This window comes from Canis lupus, chromosome 5 (genome assembly GCF_011100685.1).
Source record: "Canis lupus familiaris isolate Mischka breed German Shepherd chromosome 5, alternate assembly UU_Cfam_GSD_1.0, whole genome shotgun sequence".
Classification (NCBI taxonomy): domain Eukaryota; kingdom Metazoa; phylum Chordata; class Mammalia; order Carnivora; family Canidae; genus Canis; species Canis lupus.
Genome location: NC_049226.1, coordinates 35,834,436 through 35,854,015, shown reverse-complemented (window position 1 = coordinate 35,854,015; position 19,580 = coordinate 35,834,436). Strand labels below are relative to the sequence as shown.

At 47.1% G+C, this 19,580-nt stretch overlaps 1 protein-coding gene and 1 long non-coding RNA gene across 2 annotated transcripts in view; both read right to left on the bottom strand.

Annotated features, from left to right (window-relative positions):
* SHISA6 (shisa family member 6) overlaps positions 1-19,580 on the bottom strand; it is a 278,442-nt gene that overhangs the window by 59,749 nt on the left and 199,113 nt on the right. The window lies entirely within an intron of this gene.
* On the bottom strand, positions 1,939-4,016 carry LOC111095891. Its single transcript, XR_005359510.1, has 2 exons — positions 3,555-4,016; positions 1,939-2,883 (listed from the first exon to the last, which is right to left on the bottom strand). It is a non-coding gene; the product is annotated as an uncharacterized LOC111095891 (long non-coding RNA).

Genomic DNA, 19,580 nt, shown 5'->3' with positions numbered 1-19,580 from the left:
TCTTCTAGGTAACATAAAGCAAAGTTTTATTTTTGGATCCATTATTTCTTGAAAGCCTGTATTTTAACAGAGGAGTTAAATCCATTTATCTTTATCTCAGATTTGATTTGTTTGTTCTTATTTCTGCATATTTCATTTTTTATTGTTTGGGTTTTTTTTTTTTGTTTGTTTCTTTTTTGTTTTTGGTTTTGGTTTCTATGTTTCCTTGATTGTTTATTTCCTAGCATTAGTTTTATAAGACCATGTTTTGGTTTCTCCCCTAAAATGTTAATTTTCATCCTATAATAATTACTTTCGACTTGAGAAATATTGTCAAGCCCAAGTCTTTTATATTATCAAAATCCATAACAAAACTATCCTCGATGACATATACATATGGGAGGAAGATGTTACCAAGTATTTACATTTCCTTCCCTTCCCTCCCAGACTTACCTGTTAAGGGCTTTCAAATATTTAGCCCCCTGATTATTGACCAATGATTATCCTTACAGTGTCCCTCCCTTATTTTCCTTTCAAGGATCGTATTTACATTGTTTTGTGACTGCACTGACAATCATTATTTAGATCTGGACTTGTGACTAGTATCCAGGGTCCTTGAGCCCAGTGTCCTGTCTTGGGAACTCTATGACTCATTTTTTTTTTTTTTCGGTTGTCAGGTATGCATTTGCGGAATCTCTACAAATCTGAGGGAGCCTCTGTATTGTCTGGACAAGCAAACAATACCTTGGTGGGTTGGTGTGTTTTTGCAACAAAACATTTCCCTCCCCTGAGTGTGGGGCTGGCCTCTCCCTCTCTCTCTCTCTTTCTCTCATGTCTCTGACTGTCTCTCCCTGTCTTTGTCTTTCTCTATCTCTCTGTCTCTGTTTGGCTTTGTAGCTATTCTCTCCTGGAATTCACATCATCTGCATCATGGAGATGTCTGTGGCAAATCTAACTGGTGATCCTTTGTAGATAGCTTTTTTTTTCTTGTGTTTCTTTTGTCTTTGTTTTTCCCCTGCCTAGACACTTGTTGAATCCTTTCTTTAATTTTCAAACTAAAAGGAAAATAAAGCATCGGTATATGTCTTTGTGTTGCATATTTTCACTTAATTTTCCTAGAGGGGTCTCATCCCATCCACTCATTCCCATCTCTCTAAATTCAAAGAAATTTGATGTTTCTAGCAGCAATGGCCACGATAGCCAAACTGTGGAAGGAGCCTCGGTGTCCAACGAAAGATGAATGGATAAAGAAGATGTGGTTTATGTATACAATGGAATATTACTCAGCTATTAGAAATGACAAATACCCACCATTTGCTTCAACGTGGATGGAACTGGAGGGTATTATGCTGAGTGAAGTAAGTCAGTCGGAGAAGGACAAACATTATATGTTCTCATTCATTTGGGGAATATAAATAATAGTGAAAGGGAAAATAAGGGAAGGGAGAAGAAATGTGTGGGAAATATCAGAAAGGGAGACAGAACATAAAGACTGCTAACTCTGGGAAACGAACTAGGGGTGGTAGAAGGGGAGGAGGGCGGGGGGTGGGAGTGAATGGGTGACGGGCACTGGGTGTTATTCTGTATGTTAGTAAATTGAACACCAATAAAAAAAAATAAAAAAATAAAATAAAAAAAAAAAAAAAAAAAAAAAAAAAAAAAAAAAAAAAAAAAAAAAAAAAACAAAGAAATTTGGGGGTGCCTCAGTGGCTCAGTCAGTGAAGCATCTGCCTTCGGCTCAGGTCATGATCCCAGATCCTGGGATCGAGTCCTACATCGGGCTCCCTGTTCAGCGGTAACTTTTCCCTCTGTCCCTCCCCAACTTCATGCTCTTTTGCTCTCTCTTGCATATAAATAAAATATTTAAAATTTTAAATTCTCTCTAATAAATAAATAAAAAAATAAATAAATAAAACAAATAATTTAAAATTCTTTCTAATAAATAAAATCTTAAAAAAATAAATTCAGAGAAATTCTTTTACTTTCTCCTATTTTATCCTTGTAATTCAACTCATGTAATAAACAACAACAAATGAATCTCCTTTTCTCTCCTTCAAGAACTCCCTTTACGGACATGTGGATTTTTAGTCTTTGAACTCAGGTTCCAAATACGTGTTTTCTGGCCACCTCCATATGTGGCTTCTTTTTGCTTCAGCACCTGGACAGCATTTCTGGCTCACCTTTCATATTCCTTTGGCTGTTTCTTGTGGAATGTGTTTGCTCCTTGACATTTCCAGCGGTGACATTTGCTCTTTATCTCCTTTCCTTAACCTATCAAGGCCTTAAAAAATGTCCCAGTCTGTCATCATAATAAGATGACATCATAATAAGATGACAGACTGAGACATGCTTATCTGCTTTATCTCATATTTTATTAAGTGAATGGCCTCTTCTATTTCAGTGAAAATAAATGACATATTAATATGTTTCTGAATATTTTTAAAATCATTTTTTTAGGGACGCCTAGGTGGCTCCCCAGAATCAGGGGAGAGCCTAGTGGACCACAGCCCTGTGACTCCAGGGTGAACCCGGCCAAGTTCAGCCTCTCCTGACATGTCTATGATGATGGCCCATCACCTGGATAAAGTCCTATTCATTATTGACAGTTCCCACCCATTTATTCAATAAATGTCAGTCTGCTGATCCATCCAGCAAGTATTTGAGTGGGAATACCTGCCAGGCTTAGCGCTAGTTGCTATGGGTGTGACTGAGAGAGAGAAAATAAAAGGTCCCCTCATCAGGCTTTCATTTCAGTGGGTCAAACACACTGAGGAGTCCCCAGTTTGGCACAGAAGTGACCAACCCACAGGATGATTGCAGACTGTGGTAAATGATGCAGAAGCTTCCATGGGTGCAGGGGTGGTTCCTTCAGATCCAGAGGTCAGGGAAAGCTCCCCCCGCCACCTACCGAGGAGAAGACCCAGAGTGGAGCCATGAGAGGTGACAGGAAGGCCATCACGTGAGAGAAAAGAAAACAGAACATCTGGCTGGAGCAGAGTAAGCATGCTGCTATCTTCTGCAAGCTCTGCAGATTCACTCTCAGGGGCTCCCCTCTGTGGACCCCAAATCCTCCACTACTCTGGTTTCCATTGGGCTATCCAGTGGGGATCACCAGCAGGAGATGGGTGAGGAGAGCAGGATAGTCAGTTGGAGATATATTTCTCCCAGTTTATGCCTGTGTGGGTCACTGCAGGTGGGCTCCAGCTCCTATAGGTGGCCTTCCTATACCTTCTCTGACTTCTGGAACCCACCTTCCCCTCACCGCTCTATGTCAGGGATTGCAACAGCTCCCTGCCAGTGCCACCACCCTAGGACTGCGCTATCCCTCTTTTTAGTTTTAAAGATTTATTTGAGAGAGAGAGAGAGAGAGAGACAGTGAGAGAGAGCATGAGTAGGGAGGAGGAGCAGAAGATGGAGAGGAAGAAGCAGGCTCCCAACTGAGCAGGGACCCTGACACGGGACTCAATCCCAGGACCTGAGATCATGACTTGAGCTGAAGGCAGACGCTTCACTGACTAAGCCACCAGGTGCCCCTGATTGCACTAACCCTTGTTAGAACCCCTAACCACACTCACCCTTGTGGAACCCAGTGCCATTTGCTTCCTGCCAGGAGAGAGAAGCATGAGGGGACATTGCACACCTGTCACGGTCAAACAGAAGACTGTTCTCTGCCCACCCTTCCACCCACGCACATCTTCCTTCAATGCCATGCTGTGATTTCACTGATTACTGAAGTGGATCGCTGTCTCCCCCGCCCAGATCTGCCTTTTTACTCATTTTCCTCTCATTTCATCTGCTGTTGGTGGAGAATGAGGAGGGGATGCCTGCTCATTGGAAGGCTGGCTTGTGGCCGGTCTTAAGGAGCCTGGGTCATCATCCTTGTGGAAGAGAAGCCAAACTGAGGGCGTTGGCGGTGGCCTCTGGGTCCCCTGGAGGGCAACACTCTTCTTAAAAGGAAGTTTCCACAGATCCTCTGGGGACTGAGTTCTCGAAGGAACCCTCCCGAGAGACACCCCCACCTCCTAGTTGCTGGGTGCTCATAATCGGCCACTCGGAACACAGAACTCTGAGCAGAGAACAGAGAGATGCCTTGAGGTGGTCCAGCTGTGTGAACAGAGGCTTTAACCACAGTCAGCGGCTTGACGGCCACAGGGAGAGGTTCAGCCAGAGCCTGGAGGTCTGGTGCTGAGGCCAGGCAGAAAAAGCAACCACTCAATCTGGAGCCGAGGCTCTGCAGGGCCATCAGGGACAAGAGGAGGAGGGTAGAGCTCCAGAGATTCTGAGGACACCTCCCATGGGTGAGGCCTGTGTGATCAGGTGATCCTTACCCAAATGTGGCAGGACACTCTCAACACCTGATCTGGTTTCCTCCTGCTTAGGGGTGTGTGCGTATTAGTTTCCTCTTGCTGCTGTAACAAACAAGCACAAGCTCAGTGGCTTCCAACAACATCAACCTATTACCTTATTGTTCTGAAGCTCAGAAGTCGGAAATGGGTCTCTCTGGATTAAATCAAGATGTTTCAGGGCTGTGTTCCTTCTGGAAGCTCTACGGGAGAGTCTGTACCCTGACCCTAAGAGACTGCCTCCGTACTTGGCTTGGGCCCCACCCAACACCTTCAAAGCTAGCCAGTTAGCACCTCCCGACCTTGCTATTGGACATGCTCCCTCCTGCCTCCTGATTATAAGGACCCTTGGGATTACATTAAACCCACCTGGGTAATCCAGGATAATTTTCCCATCTTTTAAATCCTCCTTGTCATGTAAATACCATATGCACAGGTTTCAGAGACTAGGATGCGGACATCCATGGGACCATTATTCTGCTTACCACAGGGGAGACTCCTACCCATGCCAGAAGCTTGCTTCATCCTGGAGGGGGGGCACTGGGGCCCCAAGAGTTGCCTTGAGAGGAAATGGTAGAAGCTATAATATCTCCATCAGGAGAAAATGCTCACTGGGGCCTTGGGAACAGCCTTTCCTGTTCAGGGAGGTTTGGAAAGGAAGGACATCCTGGCCTGGTAAGTATGAACCAAGACTCAGTCAGGGGGCAGTGACAGACATCCAAGCCCAGTCCTGGCTCTTGACTCCAGAAGGTTGGCTCCCACAGTCAAATGCACTCTCAGCTCCCAAACCCAAGCAGGCTCAGGATGGGATCCTGGGACTACTGGGGCCAGGTAAATTCTGAACTTCAGTGGGCCCATGTATATAGTAAAGTCCTTCACAGCTGGCATAGGGGTGACCCTACTCTCTTCCCATGACAATAACCAGCATTCCAGACAGGAGCCTCAGGGGAGGAGGGAATGGGTAGTTTGTGGTTGCAGCTCATGATATCACACTGCCCCGTCTCCTTGGAAGATGAATGATGGAACTTTAGCTCTGCCTTTTGCAGATCAGGCTTGGACTGGCCCGACAAATCTAGGTGCTATTCCAGCATTCCTCTGGGAATGACCCTGGGGTAATAGGGGTCCCCCCTCTCCGGAGACGAGAATGAGCCTGCAGCCCTCCTGAGTTCTCACTGTCCTACTAGAATCAGGCACAGTAACCCACTCTCCTGTATGTGTTTGCATGCATCCTGCATCCTGTGAATCCCATCCCTGACTCACATGATATGAGGGTCCTGTCTGCGTGTGGCCCATCCTTCTGGAAGCCAGCTAAAGTACCTGAACAGACAGAGACTCCCCTGCACTCCAATCACACACAGGACAGGGAACCCGGGGCACTCCTGTGGACACGTTTCAGGAAAGCAAGCAACAGCTTTTGAGGAGAGAGCCGGCCTGGGGAGCCAGAGGGCTGTGCATGGGAGCAGACCAGGGAACAGAGGGAAACGGAGTTGTAAACTCATCTCCCCCTGATTTGCTGAACTGGGAAAATTAAAAATATAAATTAAATAATGCATCTGTTCTCACAGGTCCCTTCGAGCTTTAAAATTTTATGCTTCCATAAGCTTTCGGGGTAAAGAATAAACCAACTGCTAATATCAAGGAGCTTTTGAAAGCTTTAAAGGTTTTAGAAGCTGTATCTAACAGGAACAAGGATGTTTGCTGCACACATGGGAGGGTCTAGTGGGAAAAGTGAATACTCGGCTCTCCATTATCTGAATGGAGGCTTATCCAAAGCAAGCCCAGCTTTCGGGCACTTACACTGTACCTATTCTGCCCAACTAAGCCCTCGCAATGCACAACACGGACACTGTTTTCCTCTTACATCAACAGGAGCTCCAAGAAGAGGCCCCTAATCCATTTCATATCCCCACTCCCCCAAGAAGTAAGGACCACCTAGGACGGAGCCCAGGTCCTCCCCCTTTTCTGGTCCTGCAGGAAGCTCAGAATTGCATCACATTTGGCTGCCCCAACGTTGGGGACAGGTCCTTTCCTGCCCCACCTTCCTCTGGCTGCTTTTCACTGATGTATGACAAAGTCCTCTGCCATCTTTTTGTCATCTAATAGATAACAGGGGGACCGGAGGAGTCTTTGAGGACCATTGCCACAACACAGCCAAGGTGACAAAAATTAGAAGCGATCTTTGAAATCTACAAGCTGAGGAAAGGGTGGTCTGTATTTGAATTCAAACACCTATGTGTGTGTGTGTGTGTGTGTGTGTGTGTGTGTGTGTGTGACCATCTGAGGCTAGAGACCATCCCTAAATTGTTCATTACAACCTGAGGCCAAGAGTAGCACCTGCACTTAGTAGATGCTTAATAAACACTGAATGAATGAATGAACGAATGAATGGGGAGAGGAATAAAATCATCATGCCCACAGAAACTAACTCTGAACAGCTTGCAAATACATCTAGGCAGTGGTGCCCTCATAAGATTGTCAAAACTCAGCAGGAAGAGGATCCAAAGACATGATCCTTTGTTTATCAGGTATTTAAGGATCTTTAGGAAAGGGGAAAAAAATAGCCCGAGGGGGGAGAGATGGGGTGAATGCCTAATTTCCATAAAGGAGTCAAGAGTCAGCAGGAAGGAGGAGGGACAAGCCAGGCTGTAGAAGGCCAGCCCAGGGGAGATGGGGGGTGCTGTGAGTATACCCCTATGGAGGGTAGTGGTCAGGAAGTTCCTAGGATCCATGATCTGACATCCATTTAGAAACTGTTTCCTGGGGCATCTGGGTGGCTCACTCTGCTAAGTGTCTGCTTTTGGCTCAGGTCATGATCTCAGGGTCTTGGGATCCAGTCCCACATCCACCTCTCTGCCCAGCAGGGAGTCTGCTTTTCTCTCTGCCCCTCCCCCACTCATTTCCCCTCTCTCTCAAATAAAGAAGTAAAACCTTTTTTAAAAAAGAAACAAACTGCTTCCTGCTCTCTGTTTATATTTTACCCTCCTAACTCCAAATTTTCAGAAGAGTCAGAGGATGTACAGTCAGGATGTCTGACATACCAGCACGTGATGTAAACTGTAGGGTGATACAGTGCAAACACACCCCTGTGACAGGTTGCACAGTGGTCCCCTAAGGATGCCCCCCCACAAACAGCCGTGAATATGGTATTACTTTGCATGGCAAATAGGAACTTCACAGATGTGATTAAGGACTTTGACATGGGGAGATTATTCCAGGCACCCGAGGTGGACCCAGTTTAATCACAGGGTCCTCATTCAGGGAAGCTGGAAGGTCAGACTCAGAGAATGAAACAGAGCTTGCAGTCGTCTGGTCACAAGTCAGGGTGTGCAGGCAGCTTCTGGAAGCTGGAAAAGGCAAGGGAAGGGATTGTTCCCATAGAGCCTCTGAAAGGAACTGATGCCTTGCCGGAATCTTGATTTTAGCCCATGGAGACCTACTGTGGACTTTGAACAACCAGAACTGTAAGATAATAATTTGTGTTGTTTTAAGCCACTAAGTTTATGGTAATTCGTTACAGTGGCCATAGGGAAGTAATATCACACTGCCCCATGAGAGCCAGGAAAAAGCTAACTCTTTCAAGAAGTCAGGCAGGTGGGTGAACGGCAGGGTTCTGGTGCATATGGAGGTAGAGTGTGCTGAGTCCTGATTCCCTGGACGTTCTGGCTCAGTACCAGGTAGCTTAACGTGGCTTCCTTTCTTCCAGCTGAATTCCACCTGCATATCCCTGTGTGGGCACGAGGGCAGAGGGGCAGGAGAACTAACACACAAATCCTGTCCTCTCCATCATCCATCCCCACCAGTATCCCCGACCGGTGGGTCTGATGACTGGACTGTCCTGCAGAAAGGCAGGTCCCGAGATTAGAGAGCCAGGTGGGACCAATGTGCAGTCCTGCCCATTTTATTGACGAGTCATTGGCATCCGGGGAAATGACTTGTCCAAGCACAGAGCACTAGTATAAAGCAGAGGCGGCATCGGAAACTCAGGCTGTTCATTTCCAAGTGTGTCCTTTGCCCTTGACATGCCCTTGGCAAGAACTGGGCCCCAGCGCACAGCTGGCTGCCTGACTTCCCACCCGAAGGCAATGTCCCGCTGAAATGCTCAGGTGAGTGAGCAGGTCTGGGGTGCCCATGTGATTATCCGAGCCCACAGGGCCATCCAGTTTCCTCTCTCCGTGGCTACAGACCCTTGGGAACCAAACAGTGGCAATACCTGTAACTGAGTGGGTCACTTCAGGGTAGGTACGTCTGGTTTGGGGGTGCTGGGAGCTGCCACCAACCTAAAGGGCAACTTCCCTCCTCCCGGAATATTTCCTCCTTCGTCAAGTTCCCTGACTTGGGAATTAAATTAAATGTAATTAAATTAAAGGAATTTAATTGAATTGATTAAAGGAATTAAATCCTGGGATTCCTTCCCTGATCGCCCCCTCGGATGAAGACCTCTCTGGCTGGGGGAGTTTAAGGATGTGCGGGGTCCTACATCAGTTCTTGACTCCATGACCCTCATGTTCCCCAGAGCTCTGTTTCATGAGAACCTTTTTTGGGGCGAATTTTTAAGCGCTGGGTTTGAGGTGGTAGTGGAGGCAAGGTCTCTGTCATTAGAACTGACAGCAACAAAACAGCAGGACCCTTTGTGAACGCTCTCTTCTCAGAGAGGAGGTGTGGAGATCACGTTTGCATGGGATGCCAGGCCCAGGAGTGGTTGTGGGAACTGTAGAGACACGGGGCTGCCTTCAGATAATCATGGCTGCATGACCCAGCATGAAGCTCAGCATCAGAGCAGGGGCCCAGGACTCGGGCAGAGAAGAGAGAGTATGCTGGCTCTGGGGGTGCCTAGGCAATGGGGCTGAACCAGGAGAAGCCAGGGCGGGTGTGACTCCAGCATCACAGAGAAGCTTCCAGATCCCCTGGGGGCAGGTGGCTAGGACAGCTCAGCTGGGAAGCTGAGAAAATTGCTGGCCAGGTCCAAGTGATGGGTTTCTGCATCCCGCCCATATGTCGACTTCCTGGATCCCACAAAATGCCCCTTCCCTCCCCTTAGCTGGATACCATACCCGCTCTTCCCCCCCATCCCTACAGCAGCACTGCCCATACTGGAGGCTGAGAAGACTGAGTGGCATGTCTTAGGAAGCCTGCCTGCTCTTATCATCTCTTCTGCACAATGCAGAAGGCCTGTCAACTAGATACTGATTTGGGGAAACCAGAAAACACTCCTCAAAAAGTAAACATTGCAGCTGTAAATCATGTCCTTAACTTAGTGCAATGTTTAAAAATATGCATTAGGTGCTTATTACATGTAGGAGACAGTAGATAGTAAAAAATGCTTTATGGGGCCTTATTCTTGTCCTCCAGGACCTGATAATTTAACATAGGACATATGCCATATATATACATATGTATATATATCTGTGTGAACAGCAGCAATGCAAGGCTGAATATGAGAGACACAATAAATATTAAAATAATTTATTTATTTATTTATTTTTTTTAAATTTATTTATGATAGGCACACAGTGAGAGAGAGAGAGGCAGAGACACAGGCAGAGGGAGAAGCAGGCTCCATGCACCGGGAGCCCGATGTGGGATTCGATCCCGGGTCTCCAGGATCGCGCCCTGGGCCAAAGGCAGGCGCCAAACCGCTGCGCCACCCAGGGATCCCCAAATATTAAAATAATTTAAAAGACAGACACAATTGTACTGTCTTCCTGTGCTAAGTAAGACCCAAATGCCTGCTGGGGTCAGGCAGCTGGACGTGGGAAGGACTCTTGTTGGGAAGATGGGGAGTGGACTATTGGGCCAGATCTTGCAGGAGATGAATTGGGAACAGTTGGAGGCCAAATGGATGAAGACTATGAGAGATGGCCTGAGAGGTTCAGTCTTTTTGGTGAATAACAAGGACAGTGGAAACTATGTTAGAAAAATAGAAAACACCAAGCAGTGGCTTTTGGATTCCTTCAAACAGACGACCTGCACAACAGTCAAGCTGGTTCCTTGTGGGTCTGGTTGTTAGCATTCCTTCCCCAACTATGGGACATTGAGCCTTCTGGGTTCCTTGGCTTTCTTCTCCAGGGAACAAGCTATGACCAGGGGGAGGTACCATACCTTTCCTGAGTGATAAGACTGGAAGCTCACTCCAGCAGGATGGGAAATGGAGTCTTTGTGCCCTGGCCCCCAAATCTGTGAGAAACATGTTCTCTTGAGGGATGGGCTAGGTGGGTGTGGGAGTTGGGCCAAGCATGATATTAATGATGATAGTTCCTCCAAATAGGAGGTGAACCCCATAAAATCTATAGATCACATGGCTTTGAGTGTAATATAAATGTAAAGAAAACCCTTTGCACCATCTTTAATTATATCACTTTATAGGTGCCCGACGCATGTATATGTACAGAACGTACAAGCCAAAGATTTTCCCCATCCTTATGCCAAAAGTGCATAAGGCTACAACCTAAATGTCCATCGGCTGGTTGAATAAATGATGGCACATTTGTACCATGAAGTACTATGCAGTTATTAAAATAAGAAAATGGTAGATCTGAGTGAGCTGAAAAAGAACATTCTCCATGTCATAGGATCAAGTGAAGCAAGTCCCAGACCATTATGGAAATCATGGCTCAGTTGGTTGAGCATCCGACTTAATCTCAGCTCAGGTTTTGATCTCAGGGTCGTGAGTTCAAGCCCCACATTGGGCTCCACACCCAGCGTGGAGCCCACTTAAAAGAAAAAAGATATGTATGTATATACTCAAGTAGGCATGCAATAAAGCACAGCAAAATGCTGGAAAAGATTCTGTAAAAGGCACCTAAGTCATGGGGGGTTGGCATGGAGAAGAGGCCGCCATTCCTACTCCTTTCTGTAATCATCATAAATGGTGGGATTTGAGGCAATTTTGTTTTCTTTATGTTCTGTGTGTTTTTTTTTAAATAAAACCCCTTTAAAAGATTCGTGAAGGGTTTGCACTATTTAAAGGAGTCATTTAGTGGCATGAAGAATGACAGCTATTATTTCTTGAGTGTTTGCTATATGCTTGATATCCGTCAAGGTCCTCATGGGCTGTTCTGGCTGGGATACTGCTCCTAAACAATCCCTAGGAAAAGGGAATGATGGTGTCATTTTCATAGGGCAGATTTACAGATCATGGGTATATCATTAGACTACTCATGGCTATGACCAGCTCTACAAGAATAGCATCTAAATTTACTGTTTCACTCTTCATCCTACCTGGAGTATATAATATGCTGATTACTAAATACATTTCTTTAAAAAAAACCTATATATTGCCCCACTGGTGTTTCATCAAAAACCAAAAACTCTTGATTGCATGAATTATATGAAATTTTCTGAATGGGAAGGTGAGCTTTAGTGGAGTACGTGACCTAAAGTTGAAGATCTCTTAATCTTCCCTCCCTTCCTCCACTCTTAGCTTCTTTCCTTCCTCCTCTTTTCCATTCATCCATTCAACGTTTCATCAATCCATCTATCCATCCATCCACCCATTCCATCCATCCACCCATTCATCCATCCATCCATCCATCCATCCACCTACCCAAGTATTCACCCATCCTTCCATCTTTCCATCCATCTACTAATTTAGCAAACATTTACAGACTGCATGCAAGGGAATCTGTTGGGAACAATGCAAAATACTAAATAGTATCATAGAATTCTCAAGGAACTCAAGACTAGCTCTCTGCCACTATGACGTGGCTCCTAGGCTGGACAGATTGAAGATCACTGTTATGGAGTGGAGGAAACCCATTCATCCCACCACATCCCTTGGGGGGATGGAACCCAGGAGCCTCTACACAGAACCTCTAGGACTGTGGCCCAGGATTCCCAGGGAGGTGGTAATCTGTGTATCTGGGGAGAAGAGTATGCTTGGGAATCTTTTTTTTTTTTAAGATTTTTATTTATTTATTCATGAGAGACAGAGAGAGAGAGGCAGAGACACAGGCAGAGGGAGAAGCAGGCTCCATGTAGGAAGCCCGACATGGGACTTGATCCCAGGACTTCAGGATCATGCCCTGGGCCAAAGGCAGGGGCTAAACCACTGAGCCACACAGGGATCCCCCCTATGCTTGAGAATCTTGCACTAAGGTTGGGACACTGTAAGAATGGGGAGCATGCCTGCTTTTGATCTTATTAAGAAGAGACACAGGCTTTAGGAGTCTGAAGAAAGCTTGTTTTGTTCACCTGAGAGGTTGGTGTCCTGCACTAATGATGTAGCCAGGGATCCCTGGGTGGCGCAGCGGTTTAGCGCCTGCCTTTGGCCCAGGGCGCGATCCTGGAGACCCAGGATCGAATCCCACTTCGGGCTCCCGGTGCATGGAGCCTGCTTCTCCCTCTGCCTGTGTCTCTGCCTCTCTCTCTCTCTCACTGTGTGCCTGTCATAAATAAATAAAATAAAATAAAATAAAATAAAATAAAATAAAATAAAATAAAATAAAATAAAATAAAATAAAAATTAATGATGTAGCCATGCATTTGTGGGAGATCTAAGCTAAGAACATTGGTGAGCCTGCTGGTGGGAGTCCTGGGGGGTTGGGGAGGTGGTAGTGCGCAGTGAAGTGCAGCACCCAGAGGCTCTCTACAGAGGGTGGCAAAGGACTCTCAGCAACAAGTCCCCACAGGCCTGGAGGATCAAAGTAGAAGAACAGGAGTCTCTGGTGACATGAGAGTCACGGCTCTGGCCTTCCCCCTCTCTGAGGCCATGGCACTCTCAGGCACAGATGCTTCACAAGTCTCCAGGGAAGGAAGGTAACTGTGATACCAAAGAAAGAATACAGGATCTGGCACTAAAGACCTGAGTTCAAACTCTGCCTCTGCCACTTAGTGACCTCACTGCCACAGGCATGCAACTCAGCCTGTATCAGCCTCTGCTTTCCTGCAGGTAGGACGGGCGGTCTAGAGGATTACCTGAGAAAACCGTGGGGCAGCACCTGGCATGAGTGCTTTGTATTTATTTCGGTGTGTGTGTTTGCTGCTGAGTGAGGCTTTTATCCAACTCTGGATTGCCATCAGCCTAGTAGCGCTGGAACATGCTGCAGTTCAAGAGTCAGGCAGGTTAGAGAGCTCCCCATGCTCCTAGCAGGTGGCCTGTCCTTCCTAGGTGAACTTTTACATCCTCATCTCAGCTCCTCTGCTTCTGGAGCAGAAGCCCTGAAGCAGGATCCACTTTGTCCCCAAGGGGACATCTGTCATGACTGGAGACATTTATGATGGTCATAACTGGGGGGAGAGAAGGCTACTGGCCTCTCTTCGGTGAGGGCCAGGGATGCCACTAACGCTCCAACACACAGGACAAACTCCCATGACCAAGAGTTATCCCTCCCCACAATGTCCATAGTGTCAAGGTTAAGAAACCTCGCTCTTGAGTCAAGAAGTTAAGACACTGATGCCCAGGCAGGGAGAATGAGGTATCTTGAGGCCAAACCGAGTTGTGGATGTCAACAGCACCCTTCCTGAGATCTGAGCTGCTGACAAGCTTGTTTACTAGAGACCAAAATGATTATTTGAATGATGATATCAAAAACAACTGACCCCTGGCATCTTCTTTACCATCTCAGAAATGGCGGGACCGGCCAGATCTGAATCTGGAAGCCTGAAAGATTGCAACAATGCTTTCCCCTCTTCTCCTCCTCCATGGCCCTACTCCACTGCTGGTTCTGGCACTCCAAAGTACCCTGTGATTCCACCTGCTGCCCAAGGCACCCTACTCAATCTCAATTTCACCATCCAGCTGCCTCTTCATTGATGGATTTTTCTGCTCCCCAACTCGCCTCCCTGGAATTTGGTCCCCAGAGAGCTGCCAAAGTGATCTTTCAAAAAACATCACTTTAATTCACGTTGTGTCCACGGATTCAAACTCTTCCACTGCCCCTTGGGATAAAGTCCAAATTCCTTGATGTTCTCCTCCTTGGAGTTCTGTTCCTAGAATTAATCATGTTCTCCTCTCCTTGGAGGCCTTGTATGTCTCATTCTACCTATGCAGATGGCCCCTCCTATGCCTCACTCAGGCTCCTAATCTCCTCTCCCAGTGGAGAAGACAATCGTGATCCCTCCAAAGAGCTCCACCTTATTCTCCTCCACATGTCCCTGTTATCCTGTCATCACATGCACGCAATGTGTAATGAACTCATTGATTTTTTGACTTATCCTGTATCGTTGCCCAACACAAGGGCATGACCCACGTATCCAACGTGCACTGCTGTATCCCCAACATCTAGCACAATACCTAACGCCGGGTGTTGTAGTTGACACTACATTGTCAGGTCTATTCGTTGTCTTTGAAAGGTGGGAAGTAAATGGAAGCCCTCATCGAGGGTTGTCTGACCATTGGCACTGAGAGTGGTGGTGGCCGAGAGTGGATACTGCTAAGAGTATCACCCACTGGCAGCTGGGTTAAGACTGGAATTTGTGATCTTGGAACACAGACGGACCTCTTGGGCCATCGTGGGGAGAAGCCCCATCCTGGTAGTATCCTCAGCCTGCATCATAGCTAGATAAGCCATTCAGCCTCTAGAGCATGCTTTACAGAGCAGAGAATCCCAAGGACTCTGTCCTCCCCACCCAGGGCAGAATAGAAAAAGGAGGGAGGAGGAGGCACCAACAAACTTTAGTCTCTGTTCCCTGTCGTTGTGGTAGCTTTTCTCTAAACTTACTGGTCTCTTTCTTTTTTTCTCCTTAGCATGGCTTTGCCTGATATATTTTTGCATTTTCTTAAAGCTCATTAATTTCCAGTGGTCCACAAACATCAACACAATTGTAAACCGTGTCCTTATTTTCACTTTCAGAGGTAGAGTTGTACTAACTAAACTTTCTTATCTTCTGTATTCTTGGTGCTCTTCACATTCACAGCCTGGCTGAGCAGGTTCATAAGCAAAGCCCGCCACCCCTTTCCTCCCCATCTCCTCTGTGGGTCTCCTATACCCCGGATCACAGTCCACGTGCCTTAATTACTCAAGGACCAGAAACCAGCTAAGAGTCAGAGCCCACTGGGGTTATTCAAACCAGCCAGTCCTAAACCTGATTACCCTGCCTTCCCTTTCTGGCTGAAACTATGATAAAGACTCTTACCCATGTCCCCGGGCCCCCTCCCCTCAGGTCCCCCGTGCCTCCTGACCAGCCCTGGTGCTTCCCCTATGGCCTTGCATGGCCTGCTGTGCCTTCTGCTTCTAGATATCTGTGAGTATAAAAACTTCTTCCTTTGCCACAAATATTTCCATCTCTACATGTCTTACTGCTTATACCTCCCTATGAAACACATCCTAAGTACCTTTTAAAACAAGAGTGTTTTCTACCGAACTGTATATCAAAAGATGATGTTTTTTGGTGGATTTTTTTTTTTAGGTTTTATTTGTTTATTCATGAGAGACAAAGAGAGAGAGGCAGAGTCGCAGGAAGAGGGAGAAGCAGGCTCCCTGTGGGAACGCCAATGCAGGATTTGATCCCAGAACCTCAGGATTGCGACCTAAGCTAAAGGCAGACACGCAACTGCTAAACCACCTAGGTGCCCCAAAAGATGATGTTTTCTAACTCATAAATATTTCTATTTTTAACAGGTGCAACACGTGCTTTTTGGATATACCAAGGGTTCTGGTGAAGACGGAAACCATTAGATATTCACTTGTGAATTAACTGATAAAATTCTATGCTGAGAAAAGAAGCCCCTCTATGTTGCAAGCACTCTTGTTATTGCAGTGAGAATCCATTAATTATGGCTTTTTGTCATCAGATGATTTAGAGAGTCATGGGCTGGTCAGCTCTATGAGGGCTCAAGCACGCTCTGGGGGCCAGAGCAGAGCCCTTGTCAAGGACGGGGGCTTGGCCTTGAGCAAGCCTAGATGTTTTGGTGGTCTCTCTGGCTCCTCTTCCTCACACACCTTGTCTGGTGAGTTGTCAAAGAGTCCTGGAAATACTCCAAAGGGAGACATTTAAAACTTCTCTCTCTCTCTCTTAGCCCCAGGTGCAAGAGTTGTTGGGTTTCTCTGCTAGACTTGGATCCATCGTTTTTACCGAGCAGATCGGATTCCAGAAGCTGCTTCTGGAAGACCGTCCCAGAGTGTAAATGTCCCCAACTGCCAGGCAGTGGACAAGTTCTGCCTTAATACGTCTGGACAAAATCCCTCGTGTGGCAGTTGGTGTTCTTTGCTTCCTTTTCGGGCCTGATTGAACTGGGCATCGCCATCCTTCTTGCAGAAAATGTCCGCAGACTTGCACATTGTTATTTGTTCTCCCGCACAATATATCAAACAGATGGCTCATCCTCTCCTCCCGGGTCCTATTTTCTGGGCTTTAATCATGTTTGTTGCTTAATGCTGGCCAATCCACTGGGCAGCCATTTGTCTGAGACCTGCAGGACCGGGGCTGTCCATGGTCCCTCTTGAACTCATCCGGGTTCTGGGATCTGATGAGCAATCACTCCCAGCAGCAGGCTGGATATTAAACAGCTGGGGCTCTCTGCAGCCATTTCGGGGAGACTGGCCCAGAAGACCAGGAAGCAATTTCAGAGACAAGAAACAATTGCTTCAAAGACTCCGTCCAGTTCCCTCGAAGGGTTCTGTGGCTGAATGCAGGCAGATGATGAGAAGGAACGAGTTGAGCTCTGTATTTCATATCCAGACTCTCCTGCTCCCATTATGTCTCACTTGCATCACCAGCTTGTACAACAGGAGCCCGTCCCCCAGACTAGGTTGTGTGGACCCCTAAGAGAAACCCCTCTCTCTTATCTCCACATCCTGAGTAGCACAGAAGAGATAACACACAGGCTGAGCCCAGGCAGAGAGGGCTTTCATTCCATCATTCACTGAGCATTTACTGAGCATCTACCACATGCCAGGCATTGTGCACCCACGGGGGTGAATGTGGAGGTGAGTAAGATCCACATCCTGTTGAGATTATGTTTAGCAGGCAAATGGACACATGCACATAACCCCTCAAAATCCAGGGCAGGTGGGGACAGACGCGGTGAGAAGGACACGTTAATATTCGGGAGGCAGTCCAGAGGAATACAAGATTAATTCCATGTAGGACAGGGTAAGGCTTCGTGACGGATGAACAATTGGAATTCGCCTGGTATTCACAGTGTCTTCGGCACCACGACTCCACTGAGTTCCCACAACAACCCAACAATGTGGGCAGGATTATGCCTATCTGTCAAGTGGGACGTCAGGGCTCAGAGAAGTTGGGGGACCAGCTCAAGGCTACCCAGAGGGTAGATGGTAGATGTGCATGGAGCCTGGCTAAGTCAAGGAGTGGTGTTGTGCCATCCTGTTTCTTGGGAGAGCAGGGTGGGCCAAGAAAAGGCATCACATATGGAGCAGATTCACCAGTGGATGCAACTGGGTGGCTCAGTCTGTTGGGCAGCCAACTCTTGATTTCAGTTCAGGTCATGACCTTAGGGTCTTGAGATCAAGCCCTGCAGAAGGCTCCACACTTAGTGGGGAGTCTGCTTAAGAATTCTCTCTCTCCCTCTTTTTCTAAAAAATAAATAAATCTAAAAACAGAAAAGACACAAAGATAGTTTTAGCCCTACACAAGGGGACTTGGTCCAGTCTGAAGGTTGCGGCGACTGCTTGCATCCCTGGTGCGGCGTCCTCTGGGAATACAGATCTTTCCAGCACACAGCCTCATCCATCCTCGTTAGTGCACGGTCGGCTATGCTCAACAGGCACGCCACAGAAATAACAGCTCCTCCTTGGTGTCTGTTTCTGTGGGGTGCAGAGCTCACTCCTGGGCCATTCATATTTCTTTATTCCCTGACAGAGGAGGGAAAGCAAAACGCCTGCAATGCGGGAGGCGGGGGGCTGCTTACCAGGCCCACTGACGAGCTTATTAGCAAGGCCAACCACCTCTCACTATTTCATCTAGGGAAGAACGTGATGGGCAGGTATTTTTTCCATCTTACACACGAGACAACGCCTGAGAAAGTTCTGGTATTACCCTGGAGAAATCCACTGGTTTGACTCAAGGTAAGACTTGCAAAGAACTTATGACAATTCTTAACGCATGCTACGGGCCCAATGAACGCCTCATTGTCTTGTTGAGGATGTTGCACTTGTCAAGCCTCAGTACAAGGGCTGTGACTGTGGTCTGCACGGGTGGGGGTGTAATTCAGAAAAGGCTCTTCTGGAAGACTCCCTGTGGACTAAGGCAGGATTGCTGAGTGGGATTAACAGCCCCAGGGGAGGAGTGCATGGCTGAGGGATGAGTGACAGAGACTGCAATAGGGGATGAGTGAAAGGGACAGCTGCCACAGACCAGGGAAGGCTGCGTGCATTACAAAGACCGCACGCAGACGAGGGGAGAAGACAGGGCCCTATGGAGCGTTTTTTTTTTTTTTTGGCATCATAAATATTCAGTTGTCCACCATGAATACTCAATTAGGCAGAGATTTGTAGAGAGGCCCTTGATGGAGCTAGAACAGACAGGGGAACTGATTTCTTCTATGAATCTCCCAATATCGAGGGGACATATGGCACAGCAGAGAAATGGATGGGATTGTAGGTGGAAGCAAAGGGCTAGAAGCTTCATGGCAGAGAAGCAGGTGATTGACAGCTGGCAGGAGCTGAGGGTCCACTAGAAAGACCTGAGCACAGTGCTCAGTTCAACAGCCAGGCTGTACTGTGGGATTATGGGTTTTATTATTTCCACTTGTGTGCAACTGTCTACGGTCATCGGGGGGTGTTTTCCTGCTTCGCAGGTTCTTATAAAATCACAGAGATAGAGCACCCAAGAAAACATTAAAGGCACACCCCGTCTCTTGCTGGCCTTAACTGCAAGTGAGGGATACAGCATGACCCTGGTGGGGACCAACTTCCCACAGTAGTACATCCTCAAGGCGATTCGCTTTGAGGACTGGCTTCTGAGGACAATTTCATCAGAGCCCTCATGGCTCCAGGGCGATGAAATAAAATGTGTGAAGACCAACTGTCTTGTCCACTCATCATTTTAGGGATGTAGACACCAGGAGCCAGAGAAGGGGAAGAGGCTCGTCTGAGTTTGTGGCAGGATCCAGGCTGAGATCCGCTCTGCTCACTGAGGTTTGTAAAGAAGGATGGTGTTCATGGGGCCGTGGCCAGCAGCGAGCAGGTGCCCATTGGCAGGTGCCTCTGTGGGTGACCCTATGTGATGACACTCTGGGAGTGGTTCTCTCAAGGTCCATGATGCCATTTACATCTTCTCTTTCTTCTTTCCAGTGTTCTGTCTCCCACTCATCTGCTTTTTAAAAATGTCCATTTAGTAAATGCCTCCTGCATATAC